At 38.5% G+C, this 12,500-nt stretch overlaps 1 protein-coding gene across 1 annotated transcript in view; it reads left to right on the top strand.

The window, feature by feature from the left end:
* The window catches only part of map2 (microtubule-associated protein 2), a 142,758-nt gene that overhangs the window by 690 nt on the left and 129,568 nt on the right, over positions 1–12,500 (top strand). The window lies entirely within an intron of this gene.

The raw sequence follows: 12,500 nt of genomic DNA, 5'->3' as shown, positions 1-12,500 counted from the left end.
CAGTCATTCGGGTGTAGTGAACAATGCAAGAATCCAGTGGAAGGATGGTGTGTGTTGCAGAACGCCGGGTAAAAAAATGACACTCCTGAGATTCAGCATCTGGAAATTCATTGTTCATTCCTTAACATAAAACTTTATTTATAGTAAAAAAAAGAAACATGGTGATGGATGTTTGAACATCCCAGGCTGTTTTTTGATCTCTAGACATCAAAAACTGTGCAATTTTAAAAACCCATAGATCCATATCTAAAGATTCGGTTGATGGGCAATGTGTGTATTGTGTGTGTGTGTGTGTGTGTGTGTGTGTGTGTGTGTGTGTGTGAGTGAGACACATTTCTGCAGCGTCACTCCGCTCCTGGACGCCCTCATTCACCTCGAACGATGTGCATGCACGAGGTGTAAGGTCTTGAGATGTTTGATGATGTTTGATGTTCCCTGAGTTGTGAACTTGCAAGGATCCTGGGTTCATCTCATCTGATCTCATCACGGTGTCAGTTTGAAGCCGTGTCATATCTCAATGTCAGGATGATGCCGGTACTTCAAGTAGCAACTGGGTGTCTGAGAGACAACCCCCAACCCCCTCCCCCATCCTCTCAACCTCCCCCTCAAACACCTACATCTTTACCAATGCACAGCTGAGTCATCCTCCATTTCAATACAATGTGATATGGTTTGTGCCAAAAGGGACGTAATTACGTCCCGACATGAACAGTTTTACCCGGAAGGGTTGATGAATTTACTGGCATTTTCAAAGCGTTTTTTTCACGTGAAGTGGATCTCTCTCGCCTCTTGCGCTTACGTCTCTATTGTCTGCCCTCCATTCGAACGTGTTATCTGCAGCCTTTCTGAGAGGGAGGGATGGAGGGAGGAAGGGAGGAAAGGCTGATTGAGTGGAATACAGGTACTTAAAGCCTAATCAGATTCCCACGGTGTGCCGTCATGGCCATTGATTTCCATCCTTTGTAAACAGCCCGTGGGCGACGCCGCTGTATATTCATCCAACGCATCGCTAATAAAAAAGCCCGTGAGTCATGTTGGTTGGATATAAGAAGGCTTTTTGCGGCCTGAGGCGTGAGGACGGGATGAGATGGGTTTAAGTAACATCAAATACACATTTTTATTAGCAGTTGTCCTGACTACATTACATTGTAGATATATAACATTATGACCACCTGCATAATAGTGTGTTGGTCCCCCTTTGCTGATAAAACAGTTCTGACCCTTGAGCACTTACAGCATCGGACCACACGTTCCAGCCTTCACTTCCCACTTGCATCAACACTCCTCAGTCGTCCACGACCCTGTCGCCGGGTCAACAATGTTCCTTAATTGAAGCACTTTTGATAGATACTGACTACTGCGGACCAGGAACATCCCACAAGAGCTGCAGTTTTGGAGATGCTCTGACCCAGACGTCTAGACGTCACAATAAGGCCCTCGTCAAACTCGCTCAAATCCTTACGCTCGCCCATTTTTCCTGCTTCAAACACGTCGACTTTGAGGCAAAATGTTCACTTGCTGCCTAATAATTATCTCCACCCACTAACAGGTGCCATGATGAAGAGTTAATCGGTGTTCTTCACTTCACTGCTCATAATGTTATGATGTCATAATGTTATGCCTGTTCAGTGTTAATATGTATATGTACAAATGATTTTACAGTGTTGGATTTTTGAGTTGGAGGTAATGACAGCAGTCAGTTTAACATCGCTATACATTTCCATTCAGTTTGATGAACCAGGATGAACAGCGATGTTTTGGTTCTAACACTCATGGCATCATTTAGTGGATTTTGCATTTATTGATTGAATATATATCAAGTGCCTTTGCCCTTAATTTTGCATTCGAATTTGATTAATGCCGGGCCCACACCATGCAATTTTAAGTCATTAAATCGTCTTCTTCTTCTATCGGCTGCTCCCATTAGGGGTCGCCACAGCGGATCATCCGTCTCCATACCCCCCCTGTCCTCTACATCTGCTTCTTTTAAACCAACTACCTGCATGTCTTTCCTCACCACATCCATAAACCTCCTCCTTGGTCTTCCTCTTTTTTTTTCTCCTTCCTGGTGGCTCCATCCTCAGCATTCTCCTACCAATATACCCCATGTCCCTCCTCTGCACATGTCCAAACCATCTCAATCTCACCTCCCTCACCTTGTCTCCAAAACGTCCTCCTTTAAATAATATATTCAATTAAAACAAAGTAAAAAATGTCATAAAAAATGGTATCAAAATCACATGTTCGATGATACAGTTTATATACATTTCTAATTAATTCCCAGAAATTCCCACTAATTCCCAGATGAAAGTTCTTCAGATGAAGTTCCAATAGAAAGTCTGCCCCTTATCAACCCTATGGTCAACACATGCTTTTTCCAACGTTCTTTCCTCAGAGTTAAATATCTCTAGCAAAGTTGTTCCAACATACATGAACTTACAGATTTTTGTCTGGAATTTTGTGTCAAAAGTAAGCCCCTCCTATACCAAGGGTATATGCTCTTGGTTTGACATGTATTTAACTTGGGATTGAACAGACTGCATTTATACACAATCAAGCCTCAAGTCCTGAAAACTCCTGGCTACAGAGACAAGTCCACGTTGCCTAAAATGGTGTACTAAAGTGGAAAAGCCTATAGCTTGGCTAAGAAGCTTGTCTCTTGAAATTATGTCTGTCAGCCTGAGTACTGACAGCAGGGCTGGTCATAAAGTCCCTCACATCATGACAGCATGGCTTTTTTTAATCACAAGCTTCATGGATGTTAGTCGTTGCTGCTAAGATTAGCAAAGGCAGAGAGTCTTGTTGTACATTTCTGCCTATTTCCTGCCAGCATATACCTCATCTCCTGGAATCTTCCTGCAGCTCCCCAAAGTTTTGGGTTTTGGCACCATCATTGTATACATTCTTCTTAAAAACGGTCTGCATGGCCGAGCTTGCTCCCAGATGGATTTGCTTTTGTCTATGTACAGGCATCCAGAGTGGAGGAAAAAAAAACAGCATAATGATGAAGTGTGTGGTAGCGGTGAGTTCGGAGAGTGTGTGAGCGTGTGTTTGGTGGGATACTCTTCAGCAGAAAAGGGGTCGTTTGCATAAAGAGGGGACCCACAACACAATGACCTCAGTGTTTATTCAGAAAATGGGTCACTTCTCAGACCAGAACTGCATGTTGTAATAAAACTCACTTTACCACAGAGGCATATGGCTAAGAGGGCTGGAACAAGTAATGGAGGAGGATGCTGACTAGCACCATGGATGCTCTACTTTTACATTATTTGGCAAACGCCCTCTTCCAGAGCGACTTATGTTTATCTCATTCATACAACTAAGCAGGTATGGGGTTAAGGGCCTTGTTTAGGGGCCCACGACTGCCAGAGTGGTGTGGCTGGGGTTTGAACTCATGACCTTCAGATACAAAGTCTAATGCCTGAACCACTAAGCTACCAGCTCCCAAGATAGTTAGACCAAGGAATGACAATACATAGGGTTTAAAAGATTTGAGTGGCAGTGTAGCTCTTGGAATAATCAATCTGAAGCAATCGGATTGCATAAGGTGAAAATGTAAGGACAATTGGGCATTTTGAGGAGAATATGTGAAGAAAAAGGGGACAGCATGAGAATGAGATGGTAAGAAAAGGAAAACAGTACGAGGAGTAGACTAATAGGGGTATGCGTTGACAAGTTTACATTTAAATCAGAAGTGCATTGTGGGTATAAATGAGTGAACAAATATAAGTAAATTAAGTCGCTCGATTAGAATTTGGACACCACTACAAAATGGCCGACACCCACTTCATATGTGTTGTATCAGAAATAGGGACACAGCTACAGACTGGGAAGTGAAGTCCCAGACGTTTGAATGCTGTGGTGTGTTTTGGGAAAAGTTTTTGGAGATTGATAAGATCCTTTACATCAAACCATATATATTAGGGCTGTAAATCGACAGCGCATGTAGGATGTTTTGGAGACAAGGTGAGGGAGGCGAGATTGAGATCATTTGGGCGTGCAGAGGAGGGACATGGGGTATATCAGTAGGAGAATGTTGAGGATGGAGCCACCAGGAAGGAGAAAAACAGAAAGGGCAAGGAGGAGGTTCATGGATGTGGTGAGGGAAGACATGCAGGTGGTTGGGGTGAAAGAGGCAGATGTAGAGGACAGGGGGGTATGGAGATGAATGATCCTCTGTGGTGACCCCTAATGTGAGAAGAAGAAGAAGATATTAGGGCTGTCAATCGATTAAAATTATTCTTTGTGATTAATCACATGATCATCATGAGTTAACTCATGATTAATCGCAGCTTATGTCTGTGAAGAGAGATGACAGAGACGACAGAGAGCGCCCCCTGCCTGTTTTCTTTCTTTTTTTTTTTACAAAGGTACAGCGTTGTTCTGTCATTAGTAGTGTATTAGGGATGCACTGAATATTTGGCCACCGAAAATTTTCGGGCCGAAAATGGCCCAAAAGTGCATTTTCGGTTTTCGGCCGAAAGACTTTGATCACCGAAAAAACACGGCCGAAACAGTTTGTTGTGATGACGCAAACAGAAACCGCGTCCTGCACGTGCTTGTCTAAAACAACATGTCTGCGGTGAGGACGTATTTCAGTATATCTGAGAAAGACCCACGGATAGCGATTTGCAAAACATGTAATGGCGAAATTTCAAGAGGGGGTGCGTCTGCAAAGACTTTCTCCACGTCGGGTTTAATTTATCACCTGAAATCCAAACATCCCGATCGCTATGCTGAATATGAGAGGAACGCGGCACAAAAAAGCAAAACCCCTCCGAGCATGCTCACTCCGTCTGTGGCGGACGTTTTTGAAAAGGCAGGAAGTTTCCCAGTAATAGTGTTTATTGTTGTATCTTTGAGCAGTTGCACTTGTTCTGAATGTACTTTGTTTTTATGAAAGAACATATTTAATTTTACAACCTTTCAGCAGGCCAGAGGGCCTGTACATTATTATTTAATGTACACATGAGTGCCTTTAAGTTAAACATTTAAGTTTGAATTTTAACTTATTTTATCCTGTGGATTGTTGCAATGTGCTATAAATAAATATTTTCCTAATTTGTAATTGATTTATTCTTTGAAACTTTAATATTAATTTATGCAATTGAAATGCCTCGATTTTAGTAAGGTTACTACACAGTCATAGACATAAATGCAATGGTAATAATAATTGGCATAATTTCTTTCGGTGTTTCGATTTTCGGTTTTCGGCCTTGCTTTCCTCCTTTTCGGTTTTCGGTTTCGGCCAAGAATTTTTATTTCGGTGCATCCCTAGAGTGTATACAAATAAAAGTAGTCCCTTTACAGATTTACAGAGTCCCTTTGCAATAATGTATTGCTCTTATATGTACAATTGAAAAGACAGTAATTTAAGTTTTGGCCTTATGAAGGAAAAATGCCACGTAACGCGCTGGTGCGTTGGTCAACCTCAGAGAGTTAATTGACATTATGACTTTTTTTGTTTGTTTGATTTATCTCACATAAGTGAGTACACTCCTTAGAGTTCATCAAATATTTTTTTGTATATGTTTTTAAGGCACAATACTATAGAAATGAAACCTGGATATATATTTTAGAGTAGTCAATGTGCAGCTTGTATATCAGTATTTACTCTGAAAATAACTCAACATACATTTATTAGTGTCAAATAATGTGCTTACACAACATACAGCTGTTATCACTTTGTTGTTGCCAGCTATTTTAACAAGAATTGCTGAATGTAAATATATCCAAGTTTCATTTTTTTAGGATTGTCCTTTGAGAAGATATACTACTATGGTTGCTGAAATGTGTGTGTGCTCACTTTTGTGGGATGTATATATGAGATGGATTAGATGTGTCTATATATACATATTACATTAAAACTTTACAAACTTCAGTAACCCAACCCAACCTTAACACTAACCCTAATTTTTTTATCACCTTTGCCACTGCTTCCTTGATGGACCTAAACATCTGATATGCAAACCTCTGCTCTATTAATGTCCAGTTTATCTGCAATTTATTTTCCAGAGAGGTCATTAATTAGCTCAACTGAGTGTGGGTGTGTGTTTATGCTGATGTGGCCTGTTGAGAGTTCCAGTAACCTCAGTATGTGTGTTTCTGTGTGTGTGTGTGTGTGTGTGTGTGTGTGTGTGTGTGTGTGTGTGAGACTCTTCTCTTTCTTCAATAACATATTGAACACAGCAGAGAGCAAGTAATCTGTCCTGTTATTACTCTATAAATTACACAGCCTTTAAAACCAAGCCAGTGCGTTTTCGAAATCTCATCCAAAACTTTCCACAGATCAGGATTTATTATTGTGTCATCAAGCGTTGCTTTAATGAGACTCCTCGCTTGAGAGCATAGAGAGACTTTAACTAGCTTATATATCGTCTGATCTCTGGTTTTATTTCCTGTGTAAGCTGAAGACTCAGTGGCACGAGCACACAGAAAGTACAGCAGTAGCTCTGAGCCTAAAGTTTTGCGTAACAGGAAGTCCCAAGGCCCATCAGAGAGCCACTGCTGGGCTCTTCATGATCTAGACTGGTCAAGGATAGATAGGGAGAGTGTGAGGAGAAAGAGAGGACAGCATTAGGAAATACAGAGGGGGGAAAGAAACGAATGGAAATTGAGGACATTCTGAGGTGAAGGTAACGAGAAGGAGAATGTAAAGATAGGAGCGGTGACAGATTATGGATGAGGTAAAGGAAAATGTGAGATATGAGTGACAGAGACATTATAATGGAGAAATGTAAAAAGGATCTTTTGAGGATTTTTCTTAGAAGGTATGAAGATTAAGGGGGAAATTTGGAGGAAACAATAATATAGAAAAGTGTGAATTTCCTGAGGGGAAAATGTAAAGAAATGATGGATGGTTTGAGAAGAAACTGCAGATAAAGGGCAAAATATAAGGATAAAAAGGGCTGAGAGAAAATGTACATTTTTTGATGAGAAAATGTGAAAAAGAGTTTTTGTGAAGGAGAAACTTCAAAGGAAAAGGGGAAGGTATGAGGAGAAAATGTGATGAACAATATTGGACATATTGTAGAAAACATAAAGAAAAAGTGGGCGAATATTAAGAAGAGGCTATGAAGGAATTTGGAAGGTATGAGGAGCAACTATGGTGAGAATAAACTCAACGTCTGATTGAATTTAGTCATTTTAGTATTTTAGTATGCAGAGAGGAATTTAGAAGAGATACATTTAATTTAATTCAACATTTCTAGAGTGCTTTTATCAATTGTCCTAAAGCAGCTATACAAAAATATATAGATTACTTTACTATGAATTTTACATTCATCAATTCATCCATGTAAGTTTGTCCCTATTGAGCAAACCAGTGACGACTGTAGCAAGAAAAAACTCTTCAGATGGTATGAAAAAGAAACCTTGAGAGGAACCAGACTCAGAAGGGATCCGATTCTCATCTGGGTAACACTAAATGTCCCTTTATTACAGTTCCATCATGGTTGAGATTATTATCTTTTCACACTTGAATGCAAAACTTTACATAGCAATTGTAGTCCCAAGTTATTATAGCAACCCGTGTGTATTAATCATAGTCCAAAATTATCATCATTCTTGAGTTTCACCTCCACTGTCACTCAGATCTTTAGACTGGTCATCCAGAGGCAAGGCATCAGGATATAGTAAATGATAGTATAGAGTAAGAAATAATACATTATGAGCATGGTGACCATTTATAAAGTGCATTAAATAAATTCATAACTTTGGGAGTTATGAAAAATTGGAGTATGACAAGAAAACATAAATAAAAATGGGACATTTTAGTAGAGAAAATAAAATTGTGTGAATTGTGTCTTTTCTCAAACGTCTCAATAGCTAAGCTGCAGATACGAATGCGGTCCAAACAAAAGCTAAGGATTTTTTTTTTCTGGTAAAATTTTAAAAAAGAGATCATCAGGTTTGTATCTCAGCAACTTTCTTGTTTTCTCATATTCTTATATCATCACCTCTGCAGTCTCAGGGTTCGAGCTTCAGTCCGCTTTAATTGCTCTGCTGTGGCCTCGTGTACAATGGCCTTTCTGTACATACTCCTAGTTCATGCTTGCTAATGTTAAAAGCTTGTGTAATGTGTGTTCACCTCAAACAAAAGCTCACACATTATTAAATCTCCCTGGTGGAGAGTTGATAAGGTTTCAGTGCTTGAAGTATTAGATGTTACTCAAAAGTAGGCTCTTTCGAGAATCTGTCCATGTGGAAGACCTGGATCCTGGAGTCCTGATAGGTTTAACTTAGCTATTGTGTATTTAATTCGCAATTCTAAAAAAGAGCCAGCATGGATACAACCTCTGTAAAAAGATGTTATAGTAAATACAATAGCTATAGCATATACACTTACGTTTATAAATGCATGTGTTTAAATCTGTGTAAAAACAAATATAGTTTTGCTATATTGATGAGTGTGTTTCATTCAGAATAACTCTCATCTCACCAGTTGCCAGGCCCAAGGCCTGACTGAACAATATGATAGGGATTAAATTAATATAACTGATATGCTATGAATTTTACACTCACTACATTTTAACATTGTTGGTGCCACTTAATGCCATGAAGAAATAAAGCTAGCTGTTGACTCATAGTGGCCCAACACCTTACTAAAACACTTTATATTGGGTTGTAACTGGAAAACTTTCCATCCAGAGCCCAAAAAAACTAATATACACAACTGGATGCTGGTCAATCCATCCTGACATATTGATGCACAAGTTGATGCTTCCGTAAGAAGTAATAGAAGAGGAGGTCTAGTTTCTAATTAAGGTTCTAGGTTTAGAGAACAGGATGAGAGATTTGAATGGCTGAGAACAAACAGAATAGAATAAATACAGAGCTCAGATTACTGGATAAAATTATTGCCAGTACTGAACATGTATTAGTGTCCAAATGGACAGCAAAGTGTCCAACTGTAAGTTTGGTGGTGGACTGGTGGCCCTAGTGGGAGGTAAAGTTCAAGGATTCTGGTGGTAAAGGATTCAGGGATTTAGTAGTTTCTGGAAAATTCTAGCAGGTTAGATCTAAAAAAATATTTTAATCTATGCAGTTTATTTGCTGTTGTATAATTTAGCACCTTAGATATTTCCATAACCATAATTCACATATATTCCATAACCAGTGATATGATACATTAAAGATACATCCGATCTGATACATGCGATCCGATTTCGATTTGATTTAACACAATGCGATTCGATTCAATGCGATGCAATGGAAAAAAAGAATGCAATGCAATTCATTATGGTACGGATAGTTTGCTTTTATTTCTTTGGTTCAGACAGACAGCAAATCAGTAATTTACGTAAGTGCCTTCTGACTTTAACGCATGGCCCTTTCCCTATGCATTTGTAGTGCAAACATAAGAAAAAAGACGATATTTTTCTGTTCTGTCTTCAGGAAGATGCAGCTCTACCTCTGCCATGTTAATCTGTATTTTATGTGACTCTCAGGACACGCCTCGGTCTCCGTAGTGTCGTTATAAGTTATATTCACGTAGCAGCAGTGGTGCTGAGAGAACGAACTCGAGAAACAGTTTAGTGAGAAGAAATCAGTCTACATATCAAATATTGGTGACAAATTATTGGTCACTTTCTAAATAATAAAATTATAGCGCATCCACTAATAATATATATATATATATATATATATATATATATATATATATATATATATATATATATATATATATAGTGTATGTAAGGCGTGTGGTGTTATATGCTAGCTTCACTGTTTTTACCCCGAGTGCATTCGTGGGGTCTTAGCTTTGTTCTGCTGATTGGTTTATCACCACTGCAGTTAGGACACCGATGAGGAGCTCGGGAGATCAATCCGATGATTAAACTGAGAAGATCAAGCTCTGCTGCTCTCTTAAGCAGGTACCAAAGCTTTCCCACTAGAATCTTTGGTACTAAAGAGCTGGCCAATGCAACACTTTTTGGATGACCTGCATATGTGACACACTTTGTATATTCCTTTAAAACCTGACTGTATGCTTCCTTTCTCGCTTCCTTTTGCCGGAGCGCCATCACACAGCGAGCGGTTAGTGTCCCAATCCATACCGATCCGCCTCACCACGGCAACGCCTGCCATGGAAACAGTGGTCATGTGATCCGAGTAATGAGGACTATGTAGCACGCTAAAGGAGCCTCTTTAGAGAATCAGTCCATGTGGAAGTAAAGTGATGAACACCAGAGGAACAACGACAAAAAAACCAATGTTTTACTCAGTCCAAAAAGCTTTGTTTATTTATTTTTTTTTATATTTGAAATATTTTATTCATTTTCAGGATAAAATTGTTTCCATTTTAGAGATGAGCCATATGATGACTTAAAGAGAAATTCGCATGAGACTTTCTTTAGACTGTTACTACAAAGTTAGAGGCACTATGGATATCTATGGATGTGGAAGCATTTTCCCTTGTGCACAAATCTCCATCAGGATACTTTACATATCTTGTAATGGATCTTGGATCTTCTGGACACTAATGGCAAAAACAGTGACTTGCCCCACACCATGTTCTACTACACTGTCTACCATATTGTTATTGTAACATAACAAAACGTTCATTATCCGTTCGTTTCAGTCGTTCCATTCGTTCATTTTCCAGGGTAAGATTGGATGTTGTAAAATAAATATCGTACTCTTTAGGACATTGATCATATTTCGTATTCTCAGATTTTGATGACTACACTGGGTGTGATTACAGTTTTTCCTCAGTTGCTTTGGAGCATTTTTCAGATCAGAAATGAAATTTTCAAAGCTACTTCACGGCATTTCATCACTTGTGCACATCATAAAAGCAATTTCTTGTTGCTGTGAACAAGTTGTGGATGCTTTGGTACATCCATTTAATCGATTGTGTACAATTGTCTGCAGTGTCCTACATTATTAACTGTTTATGTTCATGGTGAACAAAATATATTTTACTGGTTTCTACCTGAATGGGCTTAACCCCCAAAACATCTCGGCATCGGTTCAAAGTCGTCAGAATATGTCAAGCTTGAATTTCTATTAAACTTTCTTTTTTTGTAAGTGGATCTTAAATGTCAATAATGAAGGGGAGGGTACGAAATCAACCAATGATCAACTAGTTCTCGAAAACAGGTCAAAGCTCAATCTCGTGAGCCTTCAATTGGTGAGCAAAACAAAGAATTACAATTTCTGAATACGGATGACCAACCAGGAAATAAATAAACTTTAGTACAGTACAGTAAAAGTGTGAATCCTGTCTGGTCTCTTCCAATTAATATACAGTAAATACAGTACTGTTTACATTTGTGCTGGTAAAATTCATAAATGTTAGGCAGAAGAAATTTCGCCTTGTGCATTTTCAATCATTGTAACTCATATCAGGAAACACTGAAACTGTACACTGTATTATTCACAACATGACTAAACATTTTGACTTGTTTGTTCACAGTGACAAAAAGATTTGTTATTCTGATGGATATAATCCGTTCATTGACACAAATACTTACTATTAAGAGACGAAGCAAGGAGAAAAGTTCAGGCTTTTGCAAGAAATCAGAAAGTTATTGTCAAGAGCCTCCTAAGATCTTCCCAGGAATCTTATTGACTGAACCATTTATTTTTTTTAGGATTTTATGCTCAAAATTTTTCTAAAACGGGTTAATTGTTATTTTTAGTTATACATGCTGCCAATCTTGGGGCCCTTAAGTGAGGCCCCTAACTCTTTGTGCCACAGGGGTGCTGTATCATGGCTTTCTAACATCACTGGGATATGTGAAGAAAGAAATTTACTGTGTGATAAGTATAAAGCCCCTTTCTTATGAACTTCAAATACAGCAGCATCTCATTGCACCTCATTGCTGCAATTACACAGAAATTCTTATTAGATTATAACAATACGAGGACATGATTGTATACAGACATGTTGCTGTAGCTGGACGAATGTGGAGAGAATGTGCTTGTGATTGTCGGTTTGATGGACTTCAAATCAGATTTGCCTCGAATACACGGGTGAGCTGTGATTTCCTGTGTGATTGGATTATTAAAGGAGAGGCTTAAGATTCAGCGTCTGTCTTCATCTCTATCTCTTGTAATCTCAGTCCTCTTTATGTATCTCACATCTGTTTCATTTCTCCGTTTATTAATATAAATGGATACATTGGAAAGTTCTGTAGTTACTAAAACTTGAAAAAGCATAGAGTAGAAATATCTCCATTTTATTCCCAAATGATATCCAATATATATTTTATTATTTTGACTGTAATGTAACTAAGACAGATAGACAAATGTATGGCCAGACAGAGAGACCGAAGGATATATATTAGTCTACTTTGGTCTGTATTTTTTCATTTTTAGGTGCAAACAAAAGAAGTGGTCTTCACCCATCACCACATTTAATTCTATTGGGCAAAGTAATGATAATAATAATCGTAGTAGTTATTATAATAATAATAATAAATTGTATTTTATATTGAAGTCTTTCCTACTAGAATTTAATGATTGCAGTCTATGGATCATAAATAAATAAA

The sequence above is a fragment of the Silurus meridionalis genome, chromosome 3, assembly GCF_014805685.1.
Source record: "Silurus meridionalis isolate SWU-2019-XX chromosome 3, ASM1480568v1, whole genome shotgun sequence".
NCBI classification, from domain to species: Eukaryota; Metazoa; Chordata; class Actinopteri; order Siluriformes; family Siluridae; genus Silurus; species Silurus meridionalis.
This window is presented reverse-complemented; position numbering and strand designations above follow the sequence as displayed.